General features: G+C 41.9%; 1 protein-coding gene across 3 annotated transcripts in view; it reads left to right on the top strand.

Annotated features, from left to right (window-relative positions):
- The window catches only part of LOC122563182 (uncharacterized), a 103546-nt gene that overhangs the window by 69787 nt on the left and 19511 nt on the right, over positions 1–14248 (top strand). For 2 of the 3 annotated variants that reach the window (XM_087973572.1, XM_087973571.1), the window contains exon 6: positions 7920–8085. The exons of the other annotated variant lie outside the window; for it this stretch is intronic. The gene's annotated coding sequence lies outside the window, so the exon portion shown is untranslated. The remainder of the gene's footprint in view (positions 1–7919; positions 8086–14248) is intronic. 3 annotated transcript variants of the gene reach the window in all.

The following is a 14248-nucleotide window of genomic DNA, read 5'->3' as shown; positions in this document are numbered from 1 at the left end:
GACAAAAGCGCAGGTGGGCAAACATGTTATAGAATGCTTTCCCACTATATGTTCATGAGTCAAAGTCTGTCCACTGGAGAAATAAGATATAAAAATTTAGCTTGGGGATGTATGTGCACAAAACTTTGAGTTCAGGTTTTCATACTGACACGTGCGTTTTTTCTGTGAGATGGATTTGATGTTGATCTCATTTTTCATATTATCAAGGATACTGAAATGCTTGTATTAAATGCAAAAGTTGTAATATATGCCCAATGCACTTATTGATGTGAAAGCAACCTAACTAAGTCTTTGCCATTTTTCAATGCAGTGCAGATTTAGGGTATCAATTTGAATCTTTGGCACTGTGGATATGCCTGAAGTTCTGGATTTACGTTTTTTATATCGTAGATTAAGTGCTATTACAAAAGAGAAAGATTACTGTTCTTCATGAAGTGGTTTGAATTTTGTTTAAATCCCTTTGACAATAAAGAAAGAGGCTGATTGGGACATGAAGTCTCCTGTTTTCCAGGAGAGAGACAGATTAACATGATTTAAATCCACAGTTTTAGAGAATGACATCAACAGGTTCCAACGTGACCAACTGGCTGCCAACTATTTGACTTGATACACTGCCATGGCTATGCAGTCATAGTTTTGTTTGTGGTTGCATATGTCTGATTTTTAAAATTAATAAGATTGGTGTCCATGAAAATTATGCACAATGAAGCACTTTTTTGGTATTTAAGGAATAGCTTGTTGTGATACAGGTTATGAAATGAGAATCTATTCCATTTTTATTTGCCTGTGGCTGTTTGCTTTCATTCTCCAAGCTTTGCCCTTAAATTGGACTGAGCATTTGCCTTTTAAGACTGAGAATATGAGCATTTAAAATGTTTACTGTCTTTAGGTTTGATATACATGGCATATATACAAAATACACAAATCTGATCAAAAGGAAAAGATTTCAAATGGCAATAAAGAAAACCTTGTGGTTGGGACCGCTGTGTAATGTTTTGACTTGTCGGTAGATGTAGCACCACCCTCCAGTTTTTAGATGAGATGTCAAACTGGAGTTGTCCTTTCAGACAAATGTAGAAGATGCACGGCTTTATTTGGAAGAAGAGCAAAGGAGTTATCCCATACCTGTTGTGAGTTTATCCTTGTTTGGTATCACCATAACACATTATCTGATCGTTATTACATTTCTGTTTGTGGGTGTTTGCTGTGTGCACTTTGTCCTCTGCATTAAGACTACCTTCAAAGTACTTCACTGCCTATAAACTGCTTTGGGATATCTTTGGGATATTTTCTTTTTTCCCCCAACACAGCACCGCTACATCAGAGTCTTAGCCTAGATTTTGTTTTTACAAACTCATGGTCCCATAGGCTGGAAAATCTTAGACAAGCCTGGCTTACAAGTCCCACCCTTAAATCTTACACTTATCCAGCAATCATACTGAGGCCATGGCTTCCAACTCCATCTGGGAGGGCATCCTGCTCCCAAGAGGACCCACTAGGGAGTGGTAGCCACTGCTGTGACTGCAGTGAGTCCTCAACGAGGCACCCAGATAATGAGGCAGGTTAGGGTCCTTCACCGAGTCAGTCCAGCAGGTCCCTCAGCAAAGTTGCATTGTGATTATATGGACACCAATGGATAGACTATGAAATCTTGCCCGACTCTTTATTTCCCACCTTGTATTCTTAGGTGATGTCAGGTTGGTGTTGGTGGCCTCATGAGATTCCATTTATTAGCTCCTTAATGACCTCAATTGGATCAAAAGCAAGCATACCTCTGACACCTCTCTGCCAGCAGAGCCAGGTAGGTGCCCCCTGCCATACCATTCAATTTTACTTGGTAGTTTGCACTCACCCAACAGAGCATAAAATACCAACCTAATTTTCTCTAATGGATCTGAACTTACAACCTTTGGTCTTTTGAGGTGAGGTACTCCCAGTGAGCTAACTTTATCAATAGAACATTATAATTACAGAAATGGGAAGCAACCCTGACAGCATTTGTTATGGTAAAAGGTCTGTGTTAATATTTTGGGTGTATGCCTTGAAAAATTAAAGACATGAGACTTGCAAAGTTCAGCTTTACTGTTAACTCCGTACTGAAGGCTCCCAGCTGACTGAAGGAGGTGGCGCTGTTTCCCAGACCAATCCAAAGTTGTTGAGGGTCAGTCGACATTTTCCCAGGACACAATGAAAATCCACCCTAAATATCATTTTAAAAAGTAATACTTGCTAGCCATTGCAAAAAAAATTATCAAGCACTTTCTAATTGCATTATTTAATTGACTGTATCTAGTTTACTTAATACCAATTACATTTTGTTTTTAAAGAGGCACAGCACTAAATTAGCAGCAGAATAACCCACTGAATTCGATACGACAAAACAGCACATTTTTCAAATCAGTTTTGTTTTTTGTTTGAAATATGGGCATTTCCCCTCAATAATTGTTTTTGAGAAGGTGACAATGAGTTGCTGTCTTGAACTGCAACAATCCATGTGGTGTACATATGTTAGCTGTTGTATTTAAATTGTTTTACTCCTGTGATCCAGACCCCTTACGATAAAGGCTGCCATACCATTTGTCTTCCTAATTGCTTGCTTTGCCTATATGTTAACTTCCTGCATTCCTTGTATAATTGCATCTAAGCCTCTCTGAATGTTTAAAATTTGCAAGTTTTGCACCTTTTAAAGCAAGAGCTTCCTAGTATCTCATGGAGAGTTCCAGGTTGTTTAGCTAGCAATGGTTGAACGTTGTTATTTTTATAAGTCATCATGCTGGTGTATAATTTCTGGGGAACGTGTTGCCAGCGTTCTTATGTGTCTGCTGCTCTTGTTCTTCTAAACAGCAGAAATAATTGGTTTGAAAGGGGCTGTTGAATGTTACTCGCTACTTTGCAGCCTGAAGATTGTCCACAACTTGCCTCATGCTTTCCTGAGGAGTTGAATGGCCTTGAACCATCACTGAGTAGGCCATGTCTAACCTTTATGATGTTGGGAAGTAGCAATGATTGGCACTAGGACAGTACTCTGAGGAAAGCCTGAGGCTTAGATGGTTGGCCACAAGGAACCACCAGCATCTATCTTTGTGCTAAGTATGACTCCAACTAGTGGACAGCTTTTTTGATTGCCATTGATTTTAATGTTACTAGGGATCATGGATGACTTAATCAATGAAATGATGCCATGCTGTCAAAGGCAGTCACTCCCCCATCACTTATTGAATTCTCCTCTCTCCATGTTTGGACCAAGACAGTAATATAATCTGCAGCCAAATTGTGCTGGTGGAACATAAACTAGGCATTGCTGAGCAGATTACTTCTAATTTAGTGCAGTGTAATGGGCATTATTTACAGTGTCATTATTTTGATTCATAATAGATATATAGAAATTGTTTTTTATTTTTTATTTGTATATTTACTTTTCTATTTTATATTGGTTGATGTGGTTTATATTTTCCACCTTTGACTTCCTGTAGACATGTATGTGTTTAGCACTGGACTTGGCTCTGTGCATAACATTACACTTACACCTAAAGTGATTTGCTAACACTTTTTAGCCCCTTTCCCTCAAACAAAAGGTTTCTACAGTATAATCAACTACCTTCTCCTCTTCAGATATTTCTGCATATCTTGCCATCTAGAAATCAACCAGGAAAGTTATTTGATCCTGAACACATCCAGGACATGGATAAAAGTAGTGAACGAAGTGGTCTGCACAATTACTTTGTTAATGACACCTTGGGAGCAACTTATTTTATAAAAGTTGGAACTTCTTTACTGATCTTTCTAGCTGAGGAAACCTCTTCAAAGTTTCCAACTCCATTGTTCTGTTGAAGGAGGAGCAGAGATTTTAAATTGCACTTGCTCCTTTTAAGCATCCTTGTGCAGGTAGATAACAGAAACGTAAAAAGAAGTAGGAACAAGAATGCATCATTCAGCCTCTCGAATCTGCTTCACCATTCAATAGAAACATGGCTGATCAGCTACCTCAGTACCCTGTTTCTGCTTTCTCCCATACTTCTTAATTCTTTTAGTCCTAAGAACTATAACTCCTTCCCGAAAACATTTAACATTTTGGCCTCAGCCACTTTCTGAAGCAGTGAATTCTAGTCTTAAACGGTCTCCCCCATAACCTTTGACTGCGAAACTGGTTCTTGACTCCCCTGCCTTCAGGAATGTCCTTCCTGCATTTAGCCTGTCCAGTACTTTTTTTAGAATGTTTATACATTTCTATGAAATGTCACCTCATTCCATTAAACAACAATCCTATCTGGTCCAATCAGACTTCATACATTAGTCCTGCTGTCCTGGAATCAATATGGCCTGATCTAAGCTGGCTAGCAGCCTGATCTAAGGTATCACATTCTATCTAAAATGTGATCTCCTATACTAAAAACAACTTTACTGTCACTACTCAAGAGAGGGACTGATGCATTTGTCTAGATTAGAGTGGTGCTGGAAAAGCACAGCAGGTCAGGCAGCATCGAGGAGCAGGAAAATCGACGTTTCGGGCAAAAGGCCTTCATCAGGAATAGAGGCAGGGAGCCTGCAGAGTGGAGAGATAAATGAGAGGGGGGTGGGGGTGGGGAGAAAGTAGCATAGAGTACAGTGGGTGAACGGGGGCGGGGATGTAGGTGATAGGTCAGAGAGGAGGGTGGAGTGGATAGGCAGGTAGGACAGGTCATGAGGGCGGTGCTGAGCTGGAAGGTTGGAGTTGTGAGGTGGGGGAAGGGGAAATGAGGAAACTGGTGAAATCCACATTGATACCCTGGGGTTGAAGTGTTCCGAGGCAGAAGATGAGTCATTCTTCCTCCAGGCATCGGTGGTGAGGGAGTGGCGGTGGAGGAGGCCCAGGACCTGCATGTCCTCGGCAGAGTGGGAGGGGGAGTTGAAATGTTGGGCCACAGGACTGTGGGGTTGATTGGTGTGGGTGTCTCTGAGATGTTCCCTAAAGCGCTCTGCTCGGAGGTGTCCAGTCTCCCCAATGTAGAGGAGACTGCATCGGGAGCAATGGATACAATAAATGACATTGGTGGATGTGCAGGTAAAACTTTGGATGTGAAAGGCTCCTTTGGGGCCTTGGATGGAGGTGAGGGAGGAGGTGTGGGCGCAGGTTTTACAATTCCTGCAGTGGCAGAGGAGGGTGCCAGGAAGGGAGGGTGGGTTGTTGGGGGGCTTGGACCTGACCAGGTGATCACGGAGGGAATGGTCTTTGCGGAAAGTGGAACTGGGTGGGGAGGGAAATGTATCTCCGGTGGTGGGGTCCATTTGGAGGTGGCAGAAATGTCGTCCGATGATGTGGTTTATGTGAAGGTTGGTAGGGTGGAAGGTGAGCACCATGGGGATTCTGTCCTTGTTGTGATTGGAGGGGTGGGGTTATAGGGCAGAGATGCAGGATGTGGACGAGATGCGTTGAGGGGCATCTTTACTCATGTGGGAAGGGAAATTGCGGTCTCTACAGAAGGAGGCCATCTGGTGTGTTCTGTGATGCATTTGTCTAATGTTTACTAGGGAACATGCAGGCATGAATAACTGTTTAAGGATTTTTTTCTTGTTTATCAGTGTTAGAGAAGTGTCTTTTTAAGACCAAAATAATGCATTCGGTGATTAAGTTCTTAACTACCGTGATTGCAACAAATGCTATGATTTTCAATTAGGTTAGTTGAGTTTTTAAATTTTAGTTTCTTGCTACCAAGCTAATTATTCAATTGTAAATTATTCCAAAAACAAAATAATGCAGATTTTCCTTCATTTAAAGATTTCAGCCAGTCCATAAAAGCCAGCCTCTGCCAGTCTTCTGCCTCCCTCAGAGGAGAACAGCAATGCAGGAAAAATTTACATTTAATCTCCCTTGGCAGAACTAGCAGCATTTTAATTTCAATCTCCTTACACAACAAACAACATTGTTAAACTTTGAAAACAACTGAGCACCTACTTGCCAAGAATTCAGGGCTTCTGGGTAAAATGTGAATAATGCCAGGATTGCCAACTCCTTCCCTGTACAATAGCTGACTGCTACCTGTTAACGCCCTAGTATTCAACCTGCGTCATTCCAACTGTGGAGAGCACAATACTTTTCAACGTCGGAATACAGGATTCACTTCAGTAAGGAATATTTCTGTGGCAGTGATTGATTTGAATTCTCTTATTTTAAGTTTCTTCAATAAAAGTTTGAATCGGTTTGGTGGCAGTGCTGCTCAGGCCAGTCTCTCTCATGAGATTTGCAATGAGTTCAGATTGTCATCATAAATTTAATTGTGGTTGTGTTGGATACTGAAGCAATTCTGCTACTAAAATACCTGAGTTTACGTTTATGTGGGCACACTACTGTAATGAATGTTGCAAGCCGAAATCCTGTCATCATTTGCTTCAGGAAGTTTTAGAATTTTATAAAAGTGAATCTGTTGCCAAAATACCTCAAAAACATTCCAGCAAAGATACTGCATTTATATAGCAAACGTACGTATTCTATATATGTTGTGAGACGTTTTTGAAAGAAAGATTAAGCAATAGCAAGGATATAGCTGGCAGTATTGCACTAGTTTGCTTTTAGATATTTTAAAATAACTTTTTTGCTTTCCTTTTGAAGATATTGCTGAGATAATTAGTCTAAAGAGGTGCTTAGTTGGGATGAAATAAGTGTTACAAGTTCTGTATTATCATGCAAGTATTTTCTTCTGAAATGTTTCATTGTAAATTGATAAAGAAAAATCTATGTATACATAAAGCAAATTCGTCTCTATAGCTGCAACTACAAATGGCTCAGTTTTCCTTTGTGTGCCTTTTTTAATATCTGTTGCAGACTCCTGGAACCATTAGCCCTGTAAACATCCGGCTACAGTAGCTGAAAGCACTGCAACCATTTTGTGTCTTTAGTTAAGGAGCTAACTGAAATGTTGCTACTTCAGGGCAGAGAGCCCACCAAATTATTAGACTTGACAGATGAATGGTTACTGCCAGTCACCTATCGACGGCGAAGCCAGCATTTTGGCTCCAATTGAAGACCCACCGCACTCCTCCAAAAGAGTGGACCTCGGCTTGGATGGTGCTTCCAGTGGGTATGGCCCTGCCTAGCTACCTGCTGCTGGAAGTTGTTCACTGAGATTGTGATTTTTGTGACCAGCAAAGTAGTCAAGATAATAGAAGCTTCTCTTACCGTACAACATGCACAGCCATAACATTTCAGTTGTAGCTTCCTCTCTCGGGCACTGCCAAAGACTGTCTAACCACAATACCGCAGTACAGTGTCTGTCATAGCCACTTCCTCATTCTGCAATGTTCCTTTAATCCTAGTTCAAGTGGAAACTTGTATACCAGTTATTCCAGTATCTGTTTTCACCTCTGATGTTGGCATGTGATACTTGCACTCTGTCTACTTTTTGTTTAATGATCTACAGCCAAGAAGAAGATAGAAAGTACCACCTCCATTCCAGCAAGGATCCTGCTAGCAGTCATTATACCGCAGAGGGCTACTGAGGCTGAGTCACTAAGTTTATTCTGGGATGAGATAGACAGATTTTTAATCAGTGAGGGAATTCAGGGTTATGTAGAAAAGGCAGGAAAGAGGAGTTGAGGATTATCAGCTGTAATCGCATTGAAAAGCAGAGCATACTTGGATGGCTAGAATGACCATCGAGGGTTAGGTGAGAAGGTAGGAGAATGAGGTAAAGAAATGTATCAGCTATGATTTGAATGGCAGGGCAGACACAAAGGGCCAAATAGCCTAATTCTCCTATATCATTTGGTTTTATGACCCCAAGTACTTCACCAGAGCCCAATTTGTATTTTTAAAGAAGGACCTCATTGACTTCTGGTCGATGTCCATCTTGCCTGAGCAAGCTGGAACGTGAAGTAAATGACAGTGGCCATTTTGACTGCCTGTCTCCCCATGTTATATAACCTGGTGCAACCTCCCTTTTCAGGTACGCCAGTCAGCCTGCTCTAGTGGCACCTTTCTATCTGCAGTTACACAACTGATTGGGATTGAGAAGGTGGAACACTCAATAGCCGCAACAAGTGTGGGAATTGAGCCTATGCTGTTGGCATCACTCTACATCACAAACCAGCCTTCCAGCCAACTGAACCCTGGTAAGAAAGAAAGTATTGTGTTAGTGGCAGTTTTTTAAAGTGTATAGAAAATGTGTATATTATAGATGCTATGCAACGTATCAGAACAGAGGGTTGGAATAGGGATGAGTATATGTAGAGAGGAGGTATGGTACTGTGACAATTGGAGAAGAGTTGGTGTGTATTGGTGCTATAAGTATTGGGGCCCTGAACCAAGATTGAGCCTTAATTACTCTTGTAGGGTTACTGTATTTCTTGTAGTATTATAGCCACATCCTTCAAAGCTACACTCTTGATATTGACTTGTGTTCTTCATTGATGAGAATGGTGAGTACAGATTTTCCTGTACCTTGTGGGGAAGGAAATTAGAGGGCCTGGAGGACTTGTAGAGGTCTATTTCAGGTATTCATTGTCTGTGTAAGGGTACTTCCACTTTTACTGCTGACCTTTTTTAAGTAGCATTGGGAATGTTACCCCACCACACCATTCCACCCCAACCTCCAGCAGGAATGAATCCAGCAGGTAGCATATTATACTCAACATTAATGCAGTCTGTTACCTGTGACCCATTTGCAAGTGAGGTTGAATTTCTATCCAAGATCTTTGTGTTAATACTAACATGGTGACATACATTTGAGATAATTTAGAATTCTGTGGCAAATCATTAGACTAAAATCAAATGCATTACCTGTGAAAAGCTATTGTTTAGATAGCATATAATGATGCACTTCAGCACTTCTCTGCAGCTAGCTGGTTTTAACATGTAGTTCCTCAGAATCTCATCAGGAACTTTTCTACAATGTGAATATTCTTTCTATTGGATTAATTAAGGTTGAGCAATAATAAATGACAATTTTATGATTTAAGAAATATGCTATCAATTTCTCATTTGACTCAGCTTGCTGCTTCCTCAGGGCCAAGAAAAAACTTGCATTCTGTAATTTTGCCCTACAGTAAAACACAAATATATCTACCCATTAAAAGTGCGGTTATGAGGGCAGTGATTGTGGGCAATATTTAATAAGGCAAAGGGATTCTCATTTACTGCAAATAATCTGGTAAGAGCTGCACATTGCCACTTTTTGGTTTCTCAACTTAACTGGGAAGAATGCACTGATAATTGTAGCCCACAGTTCAATAAACCATCACAAAATTTATAAGTGCATAAAACCCAGTGATGCCATTAAAATTATCAATTTCTCTGACTGCTACTTGGGTAAAACTAATTCCTCCAAAGTCTTGTCAGTAACATTGTGACGATGCTACTCTTTTAACAAGTTATGCAGTCCTTGGCTATTTTGTCAGAGAAATTATAAAAGCAGTGATTAAGAAAAGTTTGGCTTGGATGGGTTTTTGGGCCAGTTTGATTATAGCTAACAGATACTGCCTCACGCAAAAGGCTTTTGAGTTTTTTAAAAAAGCACTTGTACATGAAAGGGGAGCGGCCAGTTCTCCCAGCTCAGCTTTTCTGTGGTTTGATTTTGGTTTTGGCAGTCTGGCTATTCCCTGAAAGCAGTCAGGCAGTTGAAAAAGCTGCTGCACTGAAAGAAGCAAATCCAGGCTAATCCTCCTCTCTCTGACATATCTCCTAAAAGACCTTGTGTTTGATTTGACCTTTTTTGCCAAGGAATGTTTATGGGGATTATTGTAAAAATTTAGAACAGCAAATTAAGGTGGGATAATCTGTTGGGTTTTCAGATAGGTGAAGTTATTCTGTTTTCTGTTCTCTTCGTGCTTGATTTGGTAATCCTGTAAATAAATTCTGTTTTGTTTGAAAATAAGGGGATTGACCAGTTGCATCCTTCATGGAATATCCATGTTACACCTGCTTAAAACAACTCGCAACATTAGGTCTGGGTGATTTTCTTGACATGTTTTGAGGGGGTCTGGCCTGGTCAATAACAGATTGGGGGTTCTTTGGGGGATTTGTTCTGATTTAGGATTAGGGTTGCTGGACTTGAAAGCAGCGAGGTGGTAGGTGTTAGTATCTTTCATTCTGGATATGAATTTGTTTTTTTAATGATGTTTGGGGTAACAATGGCTTTTTCAGACACTGGGTTTGCTGGGGGTGGAAGAAATTACTTTGGGGGTTTCACAAAAGATAATTAAGGCCAAGCTGCTGGAATTAGCAGACAGGCTGGGGTTGGAACTGCTTCCATCCATGATGAAAGGAGATATTTTTATTGCAATATCTCAGCATTTAAATTTGCTGGAAAAGCCATTAGAACCTTTAGAGATGGTTAAAATTCAATTGAAAATAAAGCAGCTTGAGTTGAAGGCAAAAGCCAAGGAATTATGAAAAAAATTAGGAAAGAGAAAAAGGACAAATCGCTTTAGCAGGGCAAAAAGAAAGAGAGGGGAGAGGAAAGGAAGAAAGAGAGGGAATTTGAACATCAGAAATTGGCATTTAGACAGGAGTTCAAAAATTCACTTTCTAAAGTAGTGAGACCTCATGTCAAAGAGCAGAGAGTTAAAACAGCAAGATTAGCAGGTGAAATGGCTGATGATTGTGAGTTGGTCCATCAATCAAAATTGGCTTCCAAAATCTGATTTAATCCGTGTAGGATAGAAACTGGGGAAAAGAGTAATCTTTGAAAAGGGAAAGGTAGATCTCGGTGAAGACCTTAAGGATAACTTACCACAGGGTTAAAAGGAAACCCTTGAAGGGGAAAGAGAAGTTAAAAAGTTCTGGTGTTTTCAGTGCAATAAAGTAGGCCACATGAAATCAATGTTGGTGTGTTAGGAAAAATATTGGGAAGCCAGATGTAGCAAAACAGGACAAGCCAGTGAATTTTGTTGCAGTGATAATGGAAAGCACAGTGGAGATTAAAAGGCTGCACCACAATGATATAGCTGGTTCACAGGTGGGAGTGGTACTGACTGTGGTTGAAAAGCCAATGGAAACTCAGGCAACTAAACCATTGCAGGACACCTCCTGGGATTTTTCCTGATTGGATGGTAACAAGGTCACAAAGTCACCAGATATCATATAGATAAGAAAGTTGAAGTCGAATTAGCAGAGACCCTGTTTGATCAAATGGTTGAGACAAATCAGGAGCAGATAGAAGTTTAGTTCAGATAAATTAACAAAGTTAGAGAAGAAGGATGAAAGTTTTAAGCAATTGTATCAAAAGGTGTACACAGAAAAATAATAGGAATGTATTCCTGAGTGTTATTATCTTAAAAAATGATGTCTTGATGAAGAAATGAAGAATATGTGGAATGTAGGACCAATCTGAAATGAGGAATTAAGAGGTCATGAGATATCTTTAGCGAGCAAGGTTAAGGAAAACCCCAAAGCCTTTTCTCCTTATGTAAGGAAAAAGACGGTAACAAGGGAAAGGGTTGGCCCACTCAAGGACAAAGGAGGAAAGATATGCATGGAGTCAGAGAAAATGGGTGAGATTCTTAATGAGTACTTTGCATCAGTATTCACTGAGAGGGACATGGCGGATGTTGAGGTTAAGGATAGATCTTTAATTATTGTAGGTCAGGTTGATCTAAGGAGGAAGTATTGTGTATTCTAAAAGGCATTAAGGTGGACAAGTCCCCAGAACAGGATGGGATCTATCCCTGGTTATTGAGAGAAGTGAGAGAGGAAATAAAGGACTGGAGAATTGCTAATGTTGTCCCCTTGTTTATGAAAGGTAGCAGGGATAATTCAGATAATTACAGACCTGTGAGCCTAAGGTCAGTGGTAAGGAAGCAACTAGAGAAGGTATCAAGGGATAGGATAAACAGTGGAACCTCAATTTATCTGAACGAGATGGTCAGGGACTATTTTGTTTGGATAGTTGATTATTCGGTTAATTGATTTCCTCTGGAGCTCAGTGTTCTCTGTGAAGTCTGCTCCCCATTCAGGAGACTAGGCAAAAGTACACTTTGTGTGAGACCCCACCCCCATCTGCTCCCTCCCCACACTCTGCTCAGCCCCAACATCGTCCAACACCGCCCCCTCCCCCATCAGCCCCCAATCCCAGCCAACACCAACCCCTGCCTGCGCCCAATCCCGTCCACTCCCACCACACCTCCCGTCCACTCTCAACACCGTCCAACACTGCCCCAACCCCCAATCCCGTCTGCTCCCACACCGCCCTTCACCCGTCCACTCGCCCCGTCCAACATCGCCCCCAACCCCATCCGCTCACACCTCCAACTGCTCCCACCTCTAACCCTGTCCACTCCCACCTCCAACCCCATCCAATGCCCAATTGCCCTCAACCCCGTTTGCTCCCACCTCACCCCCCCGCCCAACTCCAACCCTGCCCAACAATGCCCACTGCCCGCCTGCTCCCCACCCACCCCCAACCCCATCCAACACCACCCACGCCCTGCTGCACCTGTCCAACAATGCCCCCCTGTCCGCTCCCAGACCCGTCCACTCCCACCCCACCCCTAGCACCGTCCAACACCGCCCCCCGCCCCAACCCCATCCAAAACTGCCCCCCACCGCCCTGCCCCAACCCCATCCAACACTACACCCCCACCCATTGTGCCCCCAACCAGGACGCCAACAGTAAGACTGCTGCTGCCTTAGTAGGGTACGTCTCCCAATAAAGAGTGTGTGCACGCATGCATGCACACACACACACAACTTTTTGACAAATTTACACTCTGCCCTGTACAGGATAATGTTGGAGAGATTATCTGGGGAAGGGTGGTTTACGGTACACCCCTATGTAGAACTCCAGTGAAAGTGTCGTGGGGGAGAGAGAGAGGGGGGGCATTTCAGTGAGCCTTGTTCATTTTTAATCATTGTACCTGTAAACAAAAGGCGTGATCAGGGTTGAAACAGCTCTTTGACGTAATGTTTCTATCGGGACGTTGAGATCCCCTTCGGATAATCCAATATTCAGATAATTGATATTTGGATAATCGAGGTTCTTCTGTATACCCATTTGGAAGAAAATGGGCTAATCAGTGTACGATAGCATGGTTTTGTGCAGAGAAGGTCATGTCTTACAAACCTAATAGAATCCTTTTGAAGAGGTGACGAAGTTGATTGATAAGGGAAGGGATATAGATGTCATATAAATGAACTTTAGCATTTGATAAGGTTTTCCATGGTAGGTTGATGAAGAAGGCAAAGTGGCATGGGGTCCAGGGAGTTTTAGCGAGATGGTAGAGAATTGTTTGGGCAACAGGAGACAGAGTAGTAGGGGAACGGAGCTTCTCAAAATGGACACCTGTGACCAGTGGTGTCCCACAGGGATCTGTGCTGGGATCACTGTTGTTTGTGATATACGTAAATGATTTGGAAGAAGGTGTAGATTGCCTCATTAACAAGTTTGCAGCTAGCACTAAGATTGCTGGAGTAGCAGGTAGTGAAGGGGACTGACAAAGAATGTAGCAGAGTATAGATAGATTGGAGAGTTGGGCAGAGAAATGGCAGATGGCGGTCAATCCGGGCATATGCGAGGTGATGAATTTTTGAAGATGCACTTCCAGAGCAAACTGTACAGTAAATGGAAAAGTCCTGATGAAAACTAACGTATAGAGAGTTCTGAGTATTCGGGTCCATTGTTCCCTGAAGGTGGCAATGCAGGTCAGTACAGTGGTCAAAAAGGCATATGGCATGCTTTCCTTCATTGCACGGGGTATTGAACACAAGAGTTGGCAGGTCATATTGCAATTTTGGTTGCCACATTACCAAAATGATGTGGGTGCTTTAGAGAGGGTGCAGAGGAGGTTCACCAGGATGTTGCCTGGTATGGAGGGTGCTAGCTATGAGGAGATGTTAAGTAGATGAGGATTATTTTCATTGGAAAGAAAGTGGTTGAGGGGCACCTGATTTAGGCCCATAAAATCATAAGAGGTGTAGACAGGGTGGATAGCAAGAAACTTTTTCCAAGAGTGGAGGACTCAATTACTAGGGGTCACGAGTTCAAAGTGAGAGGGGAATGTTTAGGGGAGATATACAGGAAAATTTCTTTATGCAGAGGGTGGTGGGTGCCTGGAATGTGTTGCCAATGGAGGTGATAGGGGCAGGAAGATAGCATCATTTAAGATGTAATTAGACAGAAACATGAATGGTCACTGTATCTAGACAGATATATGAATGGGCACGGAGCAAAGGGATACACATCCTTAGAAAATAGGCGGCAGATTTAGGTAGAGGCTATGGATCGAAGGGCCTTTTCCTGCAATGTAATGTTCTTTGTTTTTTGTTCTGAGATTCGGGCAG

Source organism: Chiloscyllium plagiosum, unplaced genomic scaffold (genome assembly GCF_037043375.1).
Source record: "Chiloscyllium plagiosum isolate Xiang-an unplaced genomic scaffold, Cpla_swu_hap1 HiC_scaffold_26, whole genome shotgun sequence".
NCBI lineage: Eukaryota > Metazoa > Chordata > Chondrichthyes > Orectolobiformes > Hemiscylliidae > Chiloscyllium > Chiloscyllium plagiosum.
The sequence above is the reverse complement of the archived record's forward strand: the minus strand, read 5'-3'. Positions and strand labels throughout refer to the sequence as shown.